At 42.5% G+C, this 24,076-nt stretch overlaps 1 protein-coding gene and 1 long non-coding RNA gene across 13 annotated transcripts in view; one reads left to right on the top strand and one right to left on the bottom strand.

Moving 5' to 3' along the window:
• Positions 1-16,850, top strand: part of LOC109280775 (uncharacterized) — a 40,938-nt gene extending 24,088 nt beyond the window's left edge. The window contains exons 2-3 of the long non-coding RNA XR_009460965.1: positions 4,807-4,896; positions 13,999-16,850. This is a non-coding gene — a long non-coding RNA (uncharacterized LOC109280775). The remainder of the gene's footprint in view (positions 1-4,806; positions 4,897-13,998) is intronic.
• Positions 1-24,076, bottom strand: part of PTPRD (protein tyrosine phosphatase receptor type D) — a 2,106,329-nt gene that overhangs the window by 722,722 nt on the left and 1,359,531 nt on the right. The window lies entirely within an intron of this gene.

Here is a 24,076-nt window from a genome sequence, read left to right as displayed (position 1 = left end):
GAGTGTGTAGAGGATAATTTTTTGGGTACAGATGGTAGAGGCGCCAACTGGGCTGAAACTCTTCTCAACTTACTGCTCAAAAGCAGGGAGCAATAGGTTGGAAATGTGAAGATGGAAAGTAACTTTAGTGACAGTGATTACAAAATGATAGAGTTCAAGATCCTAAGGCAGAGCCAGCTTTAGGGGTGGGTGGTGTGGGTGACCACCTAGGGCTCTATGGTCAGGAGACCATCCACAAACACACACACACACACACACACTGCCCTACTGCTTGTGCCAGGCAGGAGTCATTGTGGGATCTGGTGGCAACTAATCCTGAGGGCTGGGTAGCAGGGCCTGCCACCTCCCTCCCCCAACCCCCTGGCTGTACCTAGAGCTGAATGGAGCTGGCTGGGGCAGCAGGTTAAAAAGTGGGTGCTGCCAGGTAGCATGATGGGCTGGGAGGAGGGTACGAAGGGCCAGGCTAAGGGCAGTAGTTTTGCCCTGCAGAAAGGGCTTCACCTCATGGGGCTGGAGGCCAGGCTGCAGCTCCCCCTCCCCCTGCCACCACCATCACTGCCAAGGGTGAGGGCACAGGTGACTGGGTGGCAGCACCATGGTGCTGTGTCTGGGCTTCCTGTGTGGGCAGCTCTGCCTGCTGCCTGCCCCCCTGCTCTTCCTGGGTCAAGCTCCCACCTCTCTCCAGTCCTACCACTCAGCATCTCCACTGAGTGGACACATGCTGCCCTGCGATAGTCCAGGGGATCCCCTGCCGCCCGCAACTACCTAGGTATGTGTTCCTCTTATGCATGCACACACCCACACACCACACCCACCCACACCCTCCCCCCACACACAGCATTGGTGACTTGGCAGGGGAGAGCACCAGAGGGGGAGATGGCAGGGGAGGGAGCAGCAAAATACAAGTCTGCCAAGGACACCATTTTCCTAAAGGCTGGCTCTGCTTAAGGGAAGGAAGACAGGAAGGACAGCAGTAGAATAAGGACACTGGACTTCAGAAAAACAGATTTTAAAGTCAGGGAACTGGTGGGTAGAATCATCTGGGTGGCAAGTCTGAGGGGAAAAGGAGTCCAAGAGAACTGGCTGTACTTTAAGCAGACCCTTTTAAGGGCCCAGGAGCAAACTATCCTGATGTGATAGATTGAATGGAAAGTATAGCAGGAGAGCAGCCTAGTTAGACAGCAGTTTCTTCAATGAGATCAAATTCACAAAGGATTGCTATAAAAAGTGGAAATTTGATCATGGTGCTAGGGAAGAGTATATGAGTATCACACAGGCATGCAAGGAGAAAATTGGAAGGCCAATGCAGAGTTTGGGATGCAGCTATCAAGGAACATAAAAGACAATAAAAGTGGGTTTTTCTAAGGAGATCAAAAGTAAGAGGATGACAAGAAGAATCATAAGTCCCTTATAGAATATGGAAGGCAATCTAGTTATGAATGATGCAGAGAAGGTTGAAGTATTTTATTACTTTTTTACTTCAGCCTTCTCAAATAGGGCAGCAACTGGTTGGTAGCAAAGGAGACAAACAGCAGAGAGCAACAAATGAACAAGGTTAGGCATTATTTAGAGAACCTAGATGCTCTCAATTTGGCAGGGTGGGATAGAATGCACCCTAGGGTACTGAAGAAATTGGCTGAAGTTATTTTAGAGCCTTTGGCTACCCTTTTTGAGAACTAGTGGAGCTCAGCTGAGATCCTGGATGGTTGGAAAAGGGCAAATATTCTGCCCATCTTTAAGAAAGAAGGAAGAGGATCTGGGGAGCTACAGCTGTTCTGACCCTGATACTTGAAAAGATCATGGAGCAGGCCCTTAAGAAAGCTACTGTGAAACACTTAGAGGAGAACAAGGTGACGAGGAACAGCCAGCATGAATTCACCAATGGCACATAAAGCCTAATCCATCTGATTTTTTTCTATAAGATGGCAGGATCTGTTGGTGGGGTGAGAATGGTGAATGTGATATACTATGACTTTAGCAAAGCTTCCAACAACGCCTCCCACCACACTTTCATTAACAAGCTAAGAAAATATAGAATAACCAAAAGCACTGTAAGCTGGATGCATAACTGGTTAGATCAAGGATGCTCAACCTCCAGTCAACGGGCCAAATGAGGCCTGTGGAGCCTCGGAATCTGGCCCATGGAGCTCTCCATAGGATGGGACATTTAGTGGTGGGGGAACGGTGGCAGTACTGTTAACCATCTCCCACTGCCAAAATTCCAAGCCCTGTGGGGTGGGGCTGAGGTGGGCCACAAGACCCCTTCCCTACCAGACCGCCAGGCTGGGATCGGGTTGCATTCCTACTGGGCCAGTGCCCAGTGTGGGGCCATGCCCTCTGTTGGGCCAGGCCATACCTCCTCCCACATGGGGCCAGGCAATGCTCCCTACCTTCCACCTGGCCAAATGTGGGATGGACTGTGCCCTCTTTCTCCTGCAGGGCCAGGCTATGCCCCCTTCCCTCTGCCTGGACAGCTTTGAGCCAGGCCATGTACCCTTCCTCCCACAGGGCCAGGCCATGCTCCCTCTCCCCACAGGGCTGGATTGAGGCCAGGTCATGGGCCCTCCCCCTGTGGGGCCAGTTAGGGGCTGGCCCAAGCCCCCTCCCACCACACAACTGGATCAAGGCCAAGGTGCCCCCCCTCCCCACTCAGCATGGCCAGATCAGGCCCCATGAGATTTGGCTTGTGAAGCAATTGGGCACTGCCCTTTCAGACTGCCAGCCAAAAAGATTTAGCACCACTGGATTAGATCATCATATTCAATGAATAGTCATCTAGTTGGAAGGAGGTATCAAGTGGTCTGTCCTGGATCTAATATTGTTTAATATATTAATGATTTGGATGATAGCATTGCATGCATACTTAACAAATTTGCCGATGATATCCAAGATGGGTGGAGTTACAGATACTCCAGTGGGTAGGCCTAGGATCCAGAATGACCTGGACTGAAGAAATGATCTGTGATCAACCAGATGAAATTCAACAAGGCCAAGTGTAGTGTCTTGCATTTGGGATGGGATAATTGCATACACAAATGTAGAGTGGGGAATGACTCTATATTTGTATCACTGCAGAGGGGGACCTGGCAGTTATAGTAGGTCATAAGCTGAATACAAGCCAACAATGTGCACAATCTGCAAAAAATATCCCAACAGCATACTGGGTTGTATTAACAGGAATGTCATTTCCAAACCTAGGAAAGTAATTCTTTCACTCTATTCAGCAGTGATGAGAGCTCACCTGGAACAGCAGGCTCAGTTTTGAGCCCCACTTTTCAGTTTGCAAAGAGTCCAGTGCAAAGCAACAAAAATGATCAGGGGCCTGAAAGGCAAGACTTACAAGGAAGGGCTGAAAGAACTAGGGTTATTTAATCTGGAGAAGAGAAAACTGTAGGATGATTACAGAGGAGATGGAAATGGGCTTTTATCTGAAGCCATAGGGGGTAAGACCCTTAGGAGCAATGGCCTCAAGCTTCACCAGGGGAAATTTAGGTTGGAAATTAGGAGAATCTTTTGATCTATGAAGGTGGTCAGGCACTGGAACAAGATACCTAAAGAAACTGTGGCATCTCTATCCCTGGAAATTTTCAAGAGCAGGTTGGACAGACACCTGTCTGGCATAATTTAGTCAGGGATGATCCTGTCTTGAGCAGGGGGCTGGACTACATGACCTTGTAAGGTGCATTCTAGCCCTCCTTTCCTATGATCTTATGAGGATGGCAATGATGGTAACAGAAGTGTTATATAACATAGGTTGTGACAATCTAACTTTTTAAAACTCATTCTCAAGTTATGGTATACTCCCATCTATTTAAATTACTAGTAGAATACAGAGTGATGCTGTTTCTCTTTAACTGTCACTGGAAAAAAAAGAATTGTATTAAACATAACAAGGGAATCCTCCTACTTGTTCAGAAAAAGTAATTTTGAGCTGGGAAATAAGACTAAACATTTATTCAGAGATGCTAGGGAATGAAAGGAGACTGCTGCTAAGGCAAAATACTATCTGGATATGCCTGACACATGCTCTCAGAAGGTTTCTATAGTTTGATCTTCCGTTTAGGCTTAGTGTTACTAGAAACTAAAAATGACATCAGTGGTGTGAATGCACACATACTGTTGCTAAGGACGGATGCAGTTGCCAAGTGAAATGGTCTACATTACCCTGCCATGAATATCTAAATATATTGATAGCAATAGGCTGTTAAGGACACAGTCTTGGAAAAGTGGATGATCTATCATTTCTCAATGGCCATCTAATAGTAAAGTAACTTGAATATCTTTTTTGCTTATTCATTTTGTGCCCACAAACTATCATCTATTCTGCAACCCAACAATGTATAAATAAAGTGATTTATTTAGTTTCCTGATGGTGACACTATCTTGTACTTTAGAGAAAATAAACCTTAACTAGGCTTAAGGACAGCCAATCAGTTACAAACCTGACAGACTAATGTATGCTGGAAGACACCCTAAACTTCAAGCCATCAGAAGTAAAAGATAAAGTTCCTTTAACTTTGATATTTAATCTTTCAGGATTTTTTTTCTCATCTTAATACTTTATCTGACACAAGTTACCTTAGAAGCAACTAAAAATATGCTTCAAGTAAAATAATGAAATAGATACTGTGAATGCAATGAAACATGTTCTTTAAATTACTGTGTGTCACAAATGTAACAGACGTTTGTTCTAAGGTGCTAGTTAAAATAGTAGTGCTGCTGCCTTTCTGGAAATTTGCATAGTATTACCAATAATGCTTTGTATTGTAATTTTGCTTGTAAAACCTTGTCTGCCTATCATTTCAGAGAACACCTCCTTAGTAATGGAACAAATTACAGAGGGAAGAGAGGCAACGAGCAGCCATTACACCAACACATCCACATAGAAGGACTGATGTATGTGATTCCAGTTTCATATTAAGTTATTAGAAACATGATCCAATACTCACTATAAGGATCTATTGTGCCATTCACCCAGGAGTATTGCAGGCATATTTAGCAACTCACAAATACTACAAACTAACTCAGGAAAACCGTACTTCAAAATCTCACAAAAGAGCTATTCTGATCAGGTTAGCTAGAACAGTGGTTTTCAACCTGTGGTCCATGGACACCTGGAGAGCTGCAGACTGTGTCTAAGGGGTCTGTGAAAGATGACTATGATCAATCAAAAGTATGTGAATACACACACTTACAATTCAAAGGAGTCCACACCTCCATTTGAAATGTTTTAGGGGTCCATAAATTTAAAAAAGGCTGAAAACCACTGAGCTAGAGGATCCTTTCCTTCCATAGGAGTCTTCCTGGAAAGTCTTTCACTATGTCTTACAACTTCCAGGTGGCCTATGCCACTGTGGTGTTCTTGCCTCACTCACAAATTTTAACACAGACTTTTAGTAAAGTCATTTAAGAATATGATCTCTGGAAAACATCTGCCTGCAGTTCCACCCAAAAATCAGAGGTAACTCTTAAAGTTACAAAAGCTAAGAGAGGACATGACTGATCTTGTGTTATGGAAGCTTATGTCTATAAGCTTAGCTTTGACTAACACATTATTTCTTCTGTGCACCCCAATCTATTTTCTGCCTCACTAAGCTTATAAAACTCTGCATAAATTCTCCTTCTCAGCCTGTTCAGTAATCCTGTGAACACATTGTCTTCCTGTTCAGTCCTTCAGCCAGCAAGCACCAGCTGTTGGGTCCTGGAAACAATTTTATTTATGTAAAAGAAAAAAAAAAAGCAGATGATCAGAAAACTGTGAAAATCAGAAAACATTGTGGCTCTGCACAAATGTTTGAGTGAGAGTGTTTGACTTAGGTAAAGGAAATTATTAAGACTTCCATCAATCAGTGTACAACCCAACTCCAGTTAGATCAGTTTACTGAGGAAAGATAAAACTGTGAATGCACTGAGTTTGTAAACTAATCTACTTTTGATAGTTCTCTCTATTCATGAAACAGAGGCCATGCTGAGAACTGAAGGCACTGGAATGAACACAAATTAATTATCTTAACATAGTCTGCCATATTGCACCTATTACATCGATTCTTATTTTAATGGGAAACAAACCCACTACACTGAGAGATCTCTTAATATTTTTTCAAATTGTAAAACACACTTTTTAATTTCAAAGGCAGAATATAAACTATTTTAAAATGTTTTAGCAGAAGCCTGTTAACATGTGTGTGTATATATATATATATATATATATATATATATAACTGCTGGATAGGAACTATGCTGATTTTAGCTAATCTCAGGGCAAAGGGTGCACTCTGCTCTTTGTGAGGAGATGGACAGAGGAAGGAAACCAAAGGCTCAAACTAATCTGCAGCTAATTCTACAAACTTAAGGCTGAGCAGATCTTCATAGCAGTGGTAACATAAATCACCCTACCCATCTTGTCCCCTTACTTGTCCCTTTCCACTAGCAGGTGGAGAGCTGCCACATTGCAACATTTCATAACACAGAATGAAATGGGTGGGCACCTTTGTATACATGGTTATTCAATTGTTCCTTCAGCCGTATCACAGAAGTGCATCATCCTATTTCCAAAGACTCTTTGTAGTTACAGAAGCAAGTTGTTATGGAATATTATTCATCCCTGCATGATTTTAGGGTGCACTAAAGAGGACAGACTAGTGGCCTTTTTCCTTATGCTGCACAATCAGCAAACGATGCTTGTGTTAGTGCTTAGCATTTCCAGAGCCCAATGGGTGCTAGCAGTGCATGAAGCATTGCTTGGTATATCAAAAGGGGAATGTCTGAGTCATAGAGTGGCTTGGGCCAAAATCCACTTTGTACATTTTCTAATAGCTGGAGAATGTCCCATTGCTTTTCATTTTCCTCACTACTTTGACAGGTAGAATTCTTCAGGTTACTTCCTCCGATTGGTGTTGCTCCATTTGACTGGAAATTGTCCATAAAAGGCAGAATTTACCATTTTTTTCTGATGGTTTTACTGGAAACACAGCCATGTGAAATACCTGAGTATACAGTGATTGGAGGAGAGGAGAGGATGGAGCTAGAGATGGATCTAGGGGCAGATCCAGGGGGGAAGGGGTGCACCAGTTTGTAGCCTGTTTTGATTCCTGCTCCACCCAAAGTTTAAAACCAACTGCTTGGCAGTGGCAGCAGCATTTCTAGTCAAGTGATGGCTCATTATAATCTACCTGATCTCTTCTAAACTCTTCATTCCACAGATGTTAATGCCCTTCTCTTCTTTTTAATGGTCTTGATGTTCCACTAATTACTCTTACCTTTCTTCTGTAATTTTACTATTTTCCAGCCCTGCAGATTTTCAACTCATTCCAGTGAAGTTACATTCGTTTTTGGTTCAATCTTGAAATGAATAATACAGCTCTAGGCTCCTAGGTTTATTAGTAAATCTTCTAGTTTATTTTTAACTGGAAAAAATGTTTTGTTTTATATGTGATGATCAGAGATCCTGGTTTTCTCTGATAAAAAAATCACAAATTCTCTGACAAAAACCACAACATTTGTTATTTAAATTAAAAGCCTCCTGCAGCACCCTCCCCCCCCCCCCAGTACTGCTGGTGCCCCTTACAACACCCCCCGCCAATGTCTCCCGCAATCCTGCTGGTGCCCCTCACTGCCCCAACAGCCCCCCCACCCTATTCGTGCCTCTTTCCCTCCCACTCACAGCCCCTGCCCCCACAGCCCTGCCAGAGGGGACCTCAGCTGTCAGGGCTATAGGGCCAGGGACTCAAGTCTACAGCTCCCTGCCCCCCACAACAGGCAGCTGCAGCAAACGCAGCATGGAGCTGGCTCCACCACTGCTGCTGCCTGCTCGGGCAGGACCGGGGCTAGCTCCTGGCTCTCCCCCAGCCCTGCCTGTGCCCCCAGCCATGACCTGCAACCCCCAGCCCTGCCAGAGGGGCCCCCAGCCCCCTGCAAGCCCCACTTACCTCAGGCTCCAGGATAGAAGAGTGAAGCTGAGCCTAGCGGAGCTCAGGCCACGCCCTTCCTCTCCAGGCAAGACTGGGGTTTCCCCGCCCTGTTTGCAAACAGCTTTTGCAGGATGGAGCTCAGCCAGCCTGCAGAGATGTTTGCAAAAGCAGGGAATCTTTGGGTTTCTCTGCTAAAAGGAGAATCTGCATTTTCTGTGATAAAAATGGGAAATCCATGGTTTTCTCTGTTTTTCCATGGGAAACAGAAAACTCGCGTCCCTGGTGATCATGCATCTCACCATCTGCACCCTCCTTTTCAAAATTCTGAATCCACCTATGGATGGAGCTAGCACACAAGGAAAACATCACAGGTACAATGAGTGCATGACACCAGTTCTGAAATTCTGACTTTATAAATTTGCTTTGTGCTTTGATATTGATGGACTATGATTCACTGTTTGGAGACTTACTGATGTCTGAACAGAACAATTGTTTTGAGAGCACCATATACCAATAGTTTAAATAAGAAGTCCAATTAATTGAACTGGTTCTGATATGTTTGAGTATGGTTATAGTCTTACATTTAACAACTGAAAATATGATAATTGTTTCTCTTTTTTAGCCCATAACGTATCTGGGATAGGTGCTGACCTGATTTTTTCTTAGTCCTACAAAAAACATTCCCTAGCAGAAATAGTGCTGAGTAATAGGGCATTATGGTACAAATGTTTGCTGTTTATTATGGGCAAAACATGTAGAAAGTGAAAACATAAGGTAAGTGTTTTAACTCTGGCTTGGTTCTAGTATTTTGCTTGAAAATAAATATACCTGAAATACTGCCTTGGTCCTTACACAGCATTCCATCTCTTTTGCTGTTGGCCAATATACATTTATGTTATTATGATATGTAAACACATAACGCAATGGGCTGGCAGGCCGCCTTTAAGCTAAATTTCTACAATAAGTAGTACAATAAATAACAGTAATATTACAATTGCATAAATAATAGTATTACCACAATAAATCTAACAGGCTATCATCTGCTAAGGCTCAGAACCAGAGAGCTCTGGGAATATTACAGTGTTCAAACATCTAGAATGGTTTTCTTTTTAAAGCAACTATAGTAGTTGTCAATGGTTCTGGACTGACAACATCAGAAAAGAACCTTTTTTTCTATTTACCTACCAAAAAGGTAAAGCAGGAGCAGTCACTGTAAGCTTCCATATCATATCACTTGGGCACATGAGCAAAGGCTTGGACTGTCTAGGTCTGAAGGTGAGAAAATAATTTATTCCCCACATTTATTCAGTCTGTAGCCTCTGAGACAGCCTACGAGGACTCACCCAAAGAGCCTAAAGTAAAATACATGACTCTTGGGGTAGAAACAGACATAGCCTGATGTGTCATTCATGCTGCCATAAAAATTGTTATGGCAGTACAAATGGTAAGCAAATAGCTATCTTTAGCCTTTGTCATGCTATGTGAGAGGAAAATCAAAGGTGCAACAAAAGATACTAATAGATTCTGCCATTTTATTTCAGAAGATGTCTATCATCTCTGTAGTAGGAGAGTGTGGGCAACCTGAGCTGCTCACAGTCTCCAGCCACCCCAGGCAGAGCACCCTCATGCCCCTAGAGCACCTGCCCAGGGCTTCTGCTTACAGAAAGGTACACTTGGGAATCTCAGGTCTCCTCTCTATAAGTGGAGAAACTAGGGTTCCCTGCTCACATAGACCCACCTGCTATATCCAGGGGCAGTCTGGAAAGCCCCACTCCCAGAGCCAGATTAACACATAGGCAAACTAAGCACATGCCTAAGTCTCTATGTGAAGAAGGGGCCCAGTTGTGCTTATTTTACATATAATAAGCATTGAGTGAAAAAAAGGAATATAAATATATAGTATTACGTAGGGGCCCATGAATCTGTTTTCCTAGGGCCCACTAAAGCGTTAATCCAGCCCTGGCCACTCCTGGAGATCCCAAGGGTGGGTCTGGGTAAGCAGGAAAATTGGAGCAGAAAATGCATTGGGGTACCCAACCCCACTTTCTCCACTTATCCAGATGGGCCCCTAGAGACCCCAGGAGAGGGTCTAGGTGAGCAGGAAATTTCCCTGCTTATCCAGACCCACCCCAGGAACTCCTGGAACACATCTGGGTAAGGGGGGAAAGCCAGACAGGCACTCTCAGGGCTTGAGGGGCCTGATCCTGGTCCAGGAATTCCCAGGGAATGCAGAATCGGGTCCCTCAAGCTCCAGGAGAAAACATTACTCTTTGATCCTCACCACCAAGGTGCAAGATAATGGGCAAAGTGTTTTGCCTAATGAAGTAGATCAGCTGTGTCGTGACACATGGTGATACAGCTGATCCGCTCTATTCAGGGATAACTTTTTCTAACTTTAGGTATGTGCTGCTTTATAGTAGCTGTCAAACCCATCTCTGGACTGCCTAACAAAAGTGTTACAGTGGGCTTGTGATTATTTTAACTTTGACCCTCACTTTCTATTAAAAAATAAAAACAACAAAAATGAATAAATCAATAGATAAGTCATTTGTAGTACAACAGGGCTATTATTAAAAATAATATAAACACCAGAGAAGGGGCAACTTTAGGGTTCCTGGGAGTCCCACTAAAGTCTAGCATATATTACAGTAGTTGACAAAGCTCGTGGAGAAACCATTTCAGCTGCAAACAGCAAAATTCTTTAGCTGCTGTGGTGTAGTGCAGGCCCAAGAACCCCTTGTTCTGTCTGCACTCCTCTCTCTTCCCCACTGGTACCAGCACCTTTTCCTTGAAGTCAGTAAGGGGCAGAAGAGTCACAAGCAGAGACTGCTCTCTACATTTTTCTTTCCCAGACTACTTCCCCATTTTAGTCATTATGGGAAAAGTCCCTGGCTGAGGAAAGGAAGGGACTATCCCAATAAAGTCTTCATATTGAACATTTATTTCCCCTTCTGAATTTCTTTCCTCCCACTGCAAAAGTATTGTCAACTTGATAAATTTATTTATGATACATCTTAGAATCTGACATGTTTGCAAATTTTGAAATGCATTTTCTCCCCAAAAGGCCATTATTAAAAGGAACTGCTTTTGCCCTATCATACAGTAAGAATTGTTAGAGCTATTACAAGATACAGGAAAATTTCTCGTCACCCTATTTGTATGACTTTGCATAATGAAGTGAAAACTTTGTTTAATCCTGCAGTAATTGCTCTTTCACAGACTGCTGCATGATTTTTAAAATGTACTACACTATTTATATGCAAATTTTGAAAAATAAAAAAATCAGCAGGGACCTTGATTTAGTCTAGTTTTCTGTAAATAATATGACCACCATCCCCCAACCTTGTGTTCTCATTATATCTGGCAAAATGTCTATTAATAAAGAAACAGTCTAAATGGAGAATTTAAATAAAAGGGGTTTGCAAAATTCTCTCAGCATCTGGAGGCTCTTTACTATGCAGAGGACAACAACATACAAGTGATAGGGAGCTAGGTTTTCAAACAAGCATTTTATGTGTTTGGACTGTAGAAATGTTCATGAAAAAATTAAAATGAATGCTCGCTGCGTAACTTAAAAACATTTTCTAAATGCATATGAAAATCATATTTTCATACCCGCATTTCTAAACTGTGTGCCTTAGTCCTTGGAGTGCCTTTCAATTGAACTGAACAAAGTGTTCATCATGGCAAGCCTGAGAGCAGCGTATTCAATCAAATTTGTGTGCTGCACCAAATATTATACTGAAGTGTTAATATACTTTGATATTACTCTAGATTACTCATAACATGCATAAAAGGGATACACATGAGAGTTCATCCATGGTCTATTAATGTCAATAGTAAGACTCCCATTGCTATTTAATGAGCTTTGGATCACACCATCATTTGTCTCTCAGAAGTTACTACTGAAAAAATGCAGCGTATGTCTGTCCTTACTGTCCTCTCCCAGAGGTCTTGTACAGGTGGGAGATTCTATATTCAACAGGCATACATTCTTTTGAACAGTGAGCCCACATTGATACGTATCACCTGTTAATCATGCTGAAATTTAATTTTAATCATTAATCTCCCCCCACCAGTTTCTAACACCATCACCTGTCTCTTTTTAAAAACATCAATCAAATCACAAGCCTTTCAATATTTCTGTTAATTTTATATTCCCCGATGGAAAAACCATTTAGTTATTTTTAGTTATCTACTATTAATATTTTCACATTAAATCTAGGGTTGCAAAAGGAAAACACAAAGGCTTAAAAATAGTACCACTGGGCCAGATATCTCTGCCTACTTGTCATGGAGTACCTTGGAGTTATCACAGTCCTACTAGGGTGGATGAGGAAAGGAGGTGTGTTACAGTGCACCTTTACCTTCAAAGGCATCCAAAATTCTTGAGGAAGAAGTGATATGTTTTATTAGACCAACTAGATAGTTGCAAAACATATTTTTATTTGCAAGCTTTTTGGGCTCAAATGCCCTTCTTCAGGCAAATGAGAAGTCAAAGACTGTAACATTTCTCCCAGGTAAAAATAAAACTTCATATTGCACAGGAGAGCAGAAGGATGTTATGGGTCTTCTGGTTGGGAAATGTTCAGTTGTGAAAAGTTGTTCTGCAAGTATGCAAATTATATTTGAACAAAGGCAGAAGCAGTGTCCAATTTAGCAGGATGCTAAATTTGGCTTCTTTTTTTTTGTGAAGTTGTTTCATATTTCACAGGAGAACTGAGATGCTATGTTTCTCCTGGGTAGGAAAAGCTATTAATTAAAAAGTTGCATCTTTGACTTCTCCTTTGCCTGAAGAAGGGCATTTGAGCCCAAAAGCTTGCGCATATATATATATATATATATATATATATATATATATGCAACTATCTACTTGGTCTAATAAAAGATGTAGCCTCTTCCTCAAGAGTTTTGGATGCCTTTGCATCTAGATTAACACAGCTACAACTATTATACTCCTTTACCTTCAAAACGCTTGACAACAATTCTCACCCCTTCTAAGACTGACTAAGGAGGAACTCTGATACACTTTGAAATGAACATGAGTGACACAGAGACTGAGGGACGCTTTGCAAAGGTCGAAGAGCACTTTTACCCTTCATAACAAATGGCACACATCCTTGGCTACCCTTTATTCTCCCAATACACTCTCTCTCTCACACCCACAAATATATACCCATATATAATGTTTTTGCACACATACTCTACATGTTTTATATTTCATATACTATATGTAATCTTTTTCATAAACATTGACAAAATTGTTTAGAGACCCCTCCTGAAGTGTGCAACCACACCTCTGGAAAGACCCTGAAACAGAATCTCCATCCTTTACTTGAACAGGTATATATCATGATGCAAAATTGGCTATATAAATGATAGATAAATAGAATATCAGTGTAAAGCATGTAGAATATGTCACAACCTCATACTTTTGCATTCCCAGCAGATTTTCACTTCATAGCGATGAGACTGTTATACATATAAACTATAGTATAAATAAAACTTACAAATATCAAATAAATTCAAGTTTTAAAGTTCATTCACTTTTAAAAAAATCTAAGACACATTAAGTAATAACACAGAAAAAATACAAATGTGTTGTTATTTACAATGTACGATTTATAAGTTGACAGAGTCCCTTTAATCAGCTCATCAGTGCCTATTCACTCTAATGCTTTCCTTAAGTGCAGTTACAGTAAAGAGCTCCATGTATCACCACAGCAATAAGAAGCAAAATTTTCCAGTCTGGGTATGGGCTATTGTATTCTAGTGGCACATGGGACTCTGAGGTCAACATTCTAAGAAAAAAGTTTCCTCCTTGTAAGAAAAAAAAAAAAAAATCAGTGTTTTTTGTTAAATTGCAAAAGCACTGAACTCTCTTTCCCTCAATTTCTGCCCTACTGCAGGATTTTACAGTCAATTTATCAGGCAATTAAAACTCAAATCAGCAGTCACATAGCAATTATGTTATAAGGGGAATATGTTGCAAACAAAGACTTGATTAACTCCTGAACATGGCAGTAAATATGTAGTTGGGCTTTGTGTACCATCCTGATAATAAAACAAATACTTTTTTTTCCCTCAGAACTCTCATGCTGAAGAATAGAGTGGGACCTGGCACACAGGTGAATAGTAATGGAATACACTGCAGTTCACCAATTTTCCAATACAGTGCCCTCCTTATCACCTGATGGCAGTTTCATACCCTGTAGTTTAAAGTGAGTTCCTGGCCTGAGTCAGGATCCTCATAGACAATTGTCCACATCACAAAAACCCAAAAGATCTCACTAGTTGGCACTGTTATTGGCAAACTTAGCAAAGAGAACATGAATGTATGTCAATGAATCTTTCTTACCACTAGAGAGGAAGCTCTCCTAGTGCATTGCCTGAGCGAGGTGGAAAGGCTAATAACATTTCTTCTGTGCCTGTTCTTTGGATAAACTAAAGATTTTCAGGACCAAGATGTCTCTCAAGATAAACTACACTGTACAATATTGTGTGATGGCCTCTCCTTCAAATAGCATATGGGACTCTATGACCTTGATCTACAGTTCACTTTTATTTCTTGCATAACTTTCATCCAGAGCATCCTTTTATGAGCATCCCAAGCAGAGCAACATCTAATTTTTGTGGATTCAGCCTGGGGCAGATCAGCTGTTCTGAAGAAGTTTTAAGAAGGTATAAACTATGTGATTATCATAAGTATATAGACAGTAAAATAAACTACAAGGGGAAATCCCCAAGGAAGATTGAAAAATCCTTGATTTAGTTCAGATCCATAACAAATTGTTTTAGAGCTGGATTGTCTCATGTTAGTTATTTTTATTGTTGGGCAGGAATTGCCTTTCATTGCCTTTTAGAAGAAAGGAATCTAATCGCTTTTGCAGATATAAATTAAAACCTAGGCAAGTTATTTATTGGTTTCTAAAAGTGCCACCCTACCTCTCTGTCTAGCCACCAATAAAGGGTCAAAAACATGCTTCCAGCAAGGCTTAGAGTAGTGCGTGCTCTATTTTGGATCCTGGAGGCAAAGGAAGGATAAGTACTGAGAGAGGGGGAGGGAAGTTGGGTGGAGGGAAGTGTGACATCCAAACTCAAGGCCTGGCTACCTGAATTACCAGACTAACGTTTCATCTTGCTGAGAGACAGGGTTGAGAATTAAAAACTTTCACAGGACTTTGGTAAGCTTCAGCTCAGGCCCAGGGAACCTAAACAGGCAGAGACTGACACGTGAAATAAAGAGAGACAAAACTGATGGGTGATAGAAAGAAAAAGGAGGAGAAAGGGATGCAATGGGAAAAGATGATCAGGAGGCAGCAAAAAGGAGTAAGATAAAGGAAGACAAGATAAGGACAAAAAAGAAAGAGGAAAGGGTGACCAAGTAGTCTAGAAAAATGGCAGACATGAGACAGAAAGAGAAAACTAAAGAGGAGGAAAAAAAAAAAAAGAGAAGGAAATCAATGTGCAAGGAAGTTATTTATTTAAAAAAAAGATTAAATATAAAGTTTAAGGCCAGAACATGATAAATAAAATTACACATTTGATTCCAAAGGTGGAAATACTTGGGTTTTTTTTAAGGAAAATATAACCAAAATACTTTAAATGTTAAAACACACATAAGACAGTGCTTTAATGAGAGAAATACTTAGATTTAGCATATCTCAGGGATCAAAATTCTGGATTCTTAAACTACTGACCTCAGCATTTGTAGCTAGCAGCTGAACTGCTGAGAAAGATAAAAGTCCTGTCACTCATGGAATGCTACTATTCTAAGATACATAATACACTACTAATAGCAACTACTGGAAATTCTCTTCTAGTTCAAGTACCAGTGTTTATGGGCTTGGATAGGAGGCTCATTGTAATGTGAAGTTAACTTGACACTTGGTAAACATGACATCTGTATATGTATATACATGAGGATGTACATTGTTTAGTTTGGGACAGATAGAAGACTACGTGGTAGAATGAAATAAAACATTTGCTCTAATGTAATCTATTAATTCTATAGTGCACAATGCAGATTTCTCGAAGGAGAGTTTAAGAGATTATTTGAAATAGACCTTACCCTTGACTGTGGTAGACAATATTCATTCCTCTAATGGATTCATTTATGTGTAGCTCAGGGCTGAAATGGATATTTTAGACATTTTCTTCAAGGACTTTTCTGATGGACTAGGCTGATTTACATTTCATGTTACAAGCTATAGGCACTTCATCTCAATGTCTGTAAGGCTCTCCCAGGCTGGTCTGACAACTTAACCAAGAAGAGTCCACCCTTACATATTAGAAAATGAAATGGTCATGGTTTGTGGACAGTGATGACATTAATGGTTTGAGTGCCTCAGAGGGAGTGTAGACTGCATGCAAGATGATTAACAGGACTCTGCCAATTCACCCTTATAGTTAAGGTGAATACAATTTTGCATAAAATGTATGCTTGTTTACTAGAGAGACAACAGCAAATCTACGTCTATCTGTCATACTTGTTACACTATGGACAACAACATTTCTTTTTAAAGTCATTTGTATCTATGAATGAGCATATCCAAACTAATCAATGAGATCATAAGCATCACTCATATGTTACAAGATATCTTCATAGGTAAGAGCCAAATAAAAAGCTTTACTATTGTTTGGAATGCTTCATTTAGAAGAAAGCATTCTCAAGAAGCTTATAATGAATTTTCTGGATAAGGAAAGAAATAAACCATACTAGACAGTAGTTATTTGACTAGGGCACTCATATAGGATGTAGGGGATGCAGGATCAAGTTTTTTGTATATATCAGACCTGGATACCTCAAATTCCATGTGAACACTAACCACCAGCCTGTTAGTTATTGGGAGGATGCTTCTCAAGTGTTTGTTTACAAAAACAACACAAATACTCACATTTTCATTTAGCTGTGGAATAAAAACAATTTTTGAAAACTCATTCTGCTTTCAGTTAAATTCTTATTCTTCAGCCAGACCTAGAAAAATGCAAAGACTTCAGCTTGTATAGACTAGGACAGTTTAGCTTTCCACAGGTTATGTTGTTAAAAGCCCCAATAGTTTGTTATCTGCTCCATCTGTTAGCTCTGCTGCTCACTTAAGACCTTGGTACCAGATGCTTAAGACAACACATCTCCATGTGTGAGACCAAGACAGAAGGAAAGAAAGCCAGGAGAAGAAAATACAGACAACAATACAAGGACATGAAAAAGCCCAAGATGAAACACAGAAGAGCCAAAAATATGACATTTTCTGATAAGTGTGTCTAGCTGTGGTATGAATTTACAGCAGATCCTAGACAAATCCTGAGCTAATTTGGGTATTGATGATACCTTCTAGGGGTGCACAAAGCTTTGGTTGTTGATTTGATTCGGAGAAGATTTGGCCCGATTTGGTGGCCGAATCATTGAATCTGAATTGAATCGGTAAGCTCATTAAAAGCTCCGAATCAATTTGAAGCATCTGAATCATTTAGGAAAAGATTCAGAAATGATTCGGTGATTCAGTAGGTGGTCTTGTGGGGAAACAGAAACTGAGAAGAGGGAGGGAGGAGGAGAGGGGCAAAGGTTGCTCTGATATTGACATCTGTAGCTGGCCAGTGACTGTGATCTTTCCCTGAGTTCCCTTCCAATCACAGTGCTCTAGGGGAAGAACATAGAAACAGCATATAAGGCTCTGTGTGAAGCCTTTTCTCCCTTTTGTGAGCTGTCTGTCTGGAAGCAACAGCATGTCAAAAGTAATGATTTCCTAGTCAGTCTCTTGCTAGTATCTCTCGGTAGCCTAGGTATACACCTTACTAATTACCCTTGCGTAGAATCCCTCTACTTATCCCTATCCAATCCATTCCTTTCTTTCCCCCAAAATCCTCTTATTCATTTTTGTTATTTTCCCCTCCCAACTTTTTAAGAAGAAAGCTGCATTTTCCCTGATGGTGTATCATCCATCACTGTGCAGAAAAGCACATATATCACACACACACACATATTAAACACATACATGATATGTGTGTATGAAATGTATCTTGTATATGTTTAATATATATTACACACACACACACACACTTTTCAGGACAGCAAACATTATGAAGCATGCTGGAAAGGCAGGTGCCAGGTCTTCTGGTAGGCAAGGCAGAGGGGCTAGAGGGGGTGGGGGAGAGCTGCAAGTTCCCCCCCCACAACATAGATGCACCCTTTTTCCTGGCAGCGATGAGTCTTCTGCTGCCTGTGGGAGTAAGGAAGTGGAAGCAGTACCTGTCCCTGCACCTGCACCACCTCCACTAACACCAGAAATAGCCACCAGCACCAGCATGACAGTCTCCTCCATGTCAATTTCAGCTCCCAGCGTGAGCCTCCCAGTGCCAGGGGAGGAGCTGGATCTGGAAGTCATCATTGGATCTTGGAGTCATTATTGACTCCAGGATGGACATGAGCCACCAATGCAAGGAAGCAGTCAGTAAGGCTAACTGCAGCTAGTTGTGCATCTACAGATGCAACACAAGCAGGTCCAGGGAGATGATCCTTCCCCTCTATGCAGTGCTGGTCAGGCCACAGTTGGAGTACTGCATCCAGTTCTGGGCACCACACTTCAAAAGGGATGTGGACAACCTTGAGAGGGTCCAGAGGAGGGCCACTCACATGGTCAGGGGACAGCAGGCCAGGCCCTACAAAGATAGACTAAAGGGCCTGAATCTATTCAGCCTCCACAAAAGAAGACTGAGAGGGGATCTGGTGGCCATCTATAAACTCACCGGGGGGGGGGGGGGACAAGGCTCTATTCCCCTGGGCACCACCTGGGATAACAAGGAATAACAGCCACAAATTGATTGAGAGCAGGTTCAGACTTGATATCAGGAGGCATTACTTTACGGTTTGGGCTGCCAGGCTCTGGAATGGGCTCACAAGGGAGGTGCAGCTCTCCCCTAACTTGGGGGTCTTCAAGAGGAGTTTGGATAGATATCTGGCTGGGGTATTATGATCCCAGCACTCATTTCTGCTCAGGGCAGGGTGTTGGACTTGATGATCTGTTCAGGTCCCTTCTGACCCTAGAAACTATGAAGCAGAGGAGCTGAGTGCTATAGCTAAGGAAGTTCTGGGGAAGGAGGGGGAATCTGAGTTTGTGCTTCACACCCCCCAAAGTTCCCTGACAGGCAAGTCTCTTATGAAAGGTACTTCAGATAAGGTTGTGGGGGCAGGTGGCTCAGTCTCCCCTGTTTTGTGCCTTTGCCTACTGAGGAAGGGGATAAGGCAGGATCCCCACCCTCAACCCAGAAGCTGGGGGGGGGAGGGGTAGTGTAGTGTGGGATCATTTTAAGTTGGCAGATGACCCCAGGTATGCTACCTGCCAGCACAGCTGAAGTCAGATCAGCTGGGGCAAGGAGGTGAAACACTTCACCGCCATGGCGATGCTGCTACATCTCAGGAGGCAGAACCTCCTTGCCCTTTTTCCTACTTATCCTGGCACCAGTGGGAGCATGCCCAAAAAGAAGTCCCCCTCTCACTCCAAAGTCCCCATCTTCATGAAGCAGAGTCAGCCCACCCTGGAGTGGTGGGGGAAAGCCGTAGACAAAGGGGGACGTGTTGCAAGGGCGAGCGAGGTCACCCAGCACATTGAGGAGATGCTTGAATGCAATAGCTCCTAAGCATCCTGAAGGTAGCTCTGGATGGCCAGCCCTTCTCCTTAGTTGAGTGGCCAGGGTTCAGGTGGCCCATGGCACTTGTGGCCCCATCCTGCATGCACCACCTTTAGCAGGACGATGGTGCCCTCCCTGTATGAGGAATGCAGGAAGTATTTGAGGAAGGAGTTGCACAAGACAGGTCCAGGTCCACAGGTAGCTTTGCACTTCACCTCAGACATCTGGAGCAGCCTGGGTGGAGATCATGCCTACCTCTCCCTCACAGGGCACTGGTGCGATCTGTCAGGCATCTTTGTGGTTCTCAAGCTGTTCCTCAAGGCCACCATGAGCCTCAGTGCTGGCAATGCCCTCCTTAGCCAGGTGATCCCTATAGTGAAGGCGCTTGAGAACCATGTGGAAAAGTTCCATGGGATCAATGTTCTTGGCTGGGGCAAGCTGCTTTTACCAAAGATGCAGGCACTAATGAAGCAGCTGGAGAAGGGCATCAAAAAATGGCTGGATCTGTAGCAGTCCAGTATGGTCCATGTGCTGGTGGGCATGTGTTACCCGAGGGTGAAGGGAAGCATCCGCAGCAGCAAAACTCTGGATGACAGATGACTGGACAGACATACTGGTGAACAGAGTCAGGGAGGCAGAAGGGCAGAGGCAGGGGGATGTAGAAGAGGGGGATCCACAAGCCAGTCTCCTCCACCACAGGCACTGCCAATATGGGCCAAGGACATGATTTCAATGATGGGGTCCAAAGGCACCAGACCCCAGCATCAGGCAGGTACCACAGGGGCCTCAGTGACAACCTATCTCACCAAAGACGTGGAGCCTCTGCACTGTGACCCCTTGGCCTATTGGGCAAGCTGCAGCCAGATTTGGCCACAGTTGCCCAGGAACACCTGTCCTGTTCACTGACTAGCATTCCAAGCGAGAGGGTGTTCAGCATTTCTGGGGATGTTGTGACACCCCACTGCACCTCCATGGATCCTGGTTTGGTGGAGCAGCTGGTGTTCCTGAAGGTGAACCTCCCACTGCTGGGGCTCCCCAAACTACATATGCAGTTGGAGTGAGTGCACCATCCTCACTCTGTACCTATTTGCTTTTTAAATTTTCTTTGACAACCATTTAATGCCCTGCTGTCAGAGCTGGAGGCAGCAGTTTTTCACCAGCCAGCAGGGGAAGAACATCTCCCTGTTGAGCTCCTGTGCTAGGACAAACTTGGAGGTATAGGCTAGGGATATAGGGAAGGAGGAGGCTCCAGGTCCTGGACATAACCTAAAACTGCACCCTGACAGGGTAGGGAGACCTGGTGGGACTGCCAGTGGCATGGCAGCCCCAGGAAATGCCAAGACCATGAACCTCCCTGGTGAAAGTTGGGTAGGGGGTGCATGAAAACCTCCAGCCACCGCATGCACACACAGCCCTGGCTAGGTAAAGCCCAGACCTGTAAGATCTTTGAGAGGCCTGAGGCTTACTGGTTGCAGTGGAGTTGTGAGGTTCCAGGTGAGCTTAGCTGCCTGGGATGCCATCTTTGAGGCATGGGCTGCGGTATAGGGGAGGTACGAAGCTGCAGAATGGATGTCACCCCTAGACATCAGGGGCCTAAATAGGCAGCCTCCTGCCTCAATAACATCTGAATCAGTTTTCCATCAAGGTGCAGCAGGTGAAAGAGGGGTGGGTGGTTGGCCCAGAAACAGGTGGGCAGAAACAGGTGGGTGAGCCAAAATCTAACTGGGACTGAGAAGGCCCCCTGTTACAGAATACCAGCCCAGCTGTTTTCATTCTGCTCTGCCTACACACACACACACACACACACACACACACACACACACACGAGACAAGTTTTGCTTTCAACAGTTTGAGGTGCACTTTCACAGAAACCCTGCACCTATCTCCTTGAAACCTGAAGGCTTCATGCCCTCAGAAGGAGCTACCATCCCTGCTGTTTTCAGCCAATTCTGCAAAAAAACGACAAAGCTATAGGTATTTTAGTGATTCCCCATTATAGTCTATGGCTAAATCACCGAATCACACCGAACCAACTCTGAATCTCTCAAATCTGATTCAGCCGAATTGATTCAGGACAGTGATCTGAATCATTGAAACGAATCACTGTCCCCTGAATTGGCTGAACCTGAATCCGAATCGAATACTGGCTGCTTCACATAGGCTTAATACCTTCCTCTTTAGTAAGGCTTTGCCATTAGAACCAGAAAGTTGTAACAAAATGGAGTCATCTAGACAGTTCATTTGCTACCTGCAGGATGCATAGGAGCTATTGTATTGGTCATTAACATAAAACTTATGATCTATATATAGGTAAGAAAAAGTTTAGATACCTAGGTGCTCTTGCAGCAGGATGGTCAATTGTACAGAAGTTTAGAGCAGAATGATTGAACCAACTAACATACAATCTCATATAGCAAACACGTACTTTCAAAGACTAGTTTGACTAGTCCCATTGATTAGGGGAGACTCGTTTTTGACAGAATTACTTAAATGGGAAGAATTTGTATTTACAGTGTCATCTCCCATTATTTTAACATCTGCATTTCTGCAAAATGGCAGAATGCACATATGCCCCAACAACGTCTTCATTATTTTTCGCTGTTTCTCAACCTTTTTAAACAAATATTTTCTGGGACAAGCTGTTATCTTTGAAGCAAAAGGTTTATTTGAGAAACATTTCCAGGCTAAGTGCCCCATGTAAAAGTCCTTGAGAATCAGGATTTCACATCCACATATCTTGGGATATCAACTGATCTAAATGGCTTTCAGCATTTTACTTACTCATAAAGAAATCTTGACTTAAATTAGCCAGGTTCTGCCTTGACTTTAGTTGATTAGTCAGATTTACAGAAGAGTTAGAAAGGCAATTTTTGCTATTCAGAGATGCCAAATTATCAAAGAGTAAATCAAGGTGATTCTCTTAAAAGCTCATCTTGATCAGGAAGTCTTGTGTGAGTACAAGGGATAGCTTGCTGTTTATTTTTATTCTCTGTTCCCCCACAGAGGCATGGGAATATTATTTTGTGATAAAGGACATAATCCATTTCCTCTTTTATCATCACCACTTTTTATTTTCTGTATTTTAACTGTTTTATTCTTCTTTGAAAAACTCCCATAGAACACTATTTATTACTGAACTGGGATCATCAAAGATTTCAAATTGATCTATGTTTATTTCACAAAAGCAGCATCAAAATTCAGAAAGACCAGGAAGCAAAATCAAAAAACATTCCTTTCCAATCAAAGTAAAATTAAAAGCAATTTCTACAGTATATTGCACATATTTTTGTCGGTTAAAATTTAAAGACAAAACAATAACTCACCACGGGCACGTTTACATGAGATGCTACATCACAGTAGCAACAAAATATGGTGACATAGCTTCTTGCTACAGTGACATAGCATTAGTGAGCACAAATGTGGTGCTGACGCTACTGTGCAGTGGCAGTGAGCTACTGCACAGTAGGGTTGGCAAATACCCATGCACTGCTGGGACTGTGCAATAACAGCGGTTACTGCACAGTCATTTAGTACTTGCTAAAGCATTGGCATTGGGACTGGAACAGCCAACAATTGCCCTGAGCTGGACTGGACTGGATTGGTCCTGATGGGTATTGGGGATATTGGTTGCTAAAGCAAGTATTAAACAACTGCACGGTAACAACTGTGCAGTGTAGACATGCCCACAGTGTACTTTTGTAATTTTTAAGTGAAACTTGAAAAAGCCTATAATACTAGATCTAAAGTTAGATGATTGATTGATTGAAATTAAGCCTCATCTTTTTATATATGAAAAGGAATAATAGCATAACTTCACTTTCCTTGTTAACCCTTGGAAGAAACAATTGTGAAACAGGGTGAATTTGTAAGAAATAACAGAGAAACAGCCAGCACCTAAAACTCCCTTTGACTACAATTGAAATAGGATTTAACTCTTAGGAAATGAATACCCATGCATAGAAATATTTGTGTCCTGATATTTGAGGAATCAAAGTAAAAGATTCAGAAATATTACATGCATCAACTGAGATAGAATGTATATTTACATCACAGCACTGGACAGCTAGCTATGTGAAGAAACAGAATGCGTGTTTATGGCTTCTTGTTGAAAAAATGGCATGATGGGATCTGATCCCTGCTCCCAACAACTGCACATCCTGGCATGCTACATGCACATGGTAAGACGTGCAACTTTTGTTTCCTTGTCCTGCAGTTCCTATAGGAGCTGTGGGGCAAGGGTCTTTAAAGTACTGGATTACAGCAAGCCAGGACCCATCATATTTGCTACCACAGGAAATGCCAGGGCAAGGCAACAAACATGTTAGGGTCACATTAACGTGACATGTAAATTGAATATAACCTTCTAGGAGGATAGGGACTCTTTTGCAACCAATATCCCCAGCGCCCATCAGGACCAGTCCAGTCTAGGACAACTGTTGGCTGTCCCAGTCCCAATGCCAACAATTAACTGGTTGTCAACATTGGGACTGAGAAGCTCCTGGCTGGGTTCCAGATTCAGAGTGGCCACAGGCCCTGAC

This window comes from Alligator mississippiensis, chromosome 3, assembly GCF_030867095.1.
Source record: "Alligator mississippiensis isolate rAllMis1 chromosome 3, rAllMis1, whole genome shotgun sequence".
NCBI classification, from domain to species: Eukaryota; Metazoa; Chordata; order Crocodylia; family Alligatoridae; genus Alligator; species Alligator mississippiensis.
The sequence above is the reverse complement of the archived record's forward strand: the minus strand, read 5'-3'. Positions and strand labels throughout refer to the sequence as shown.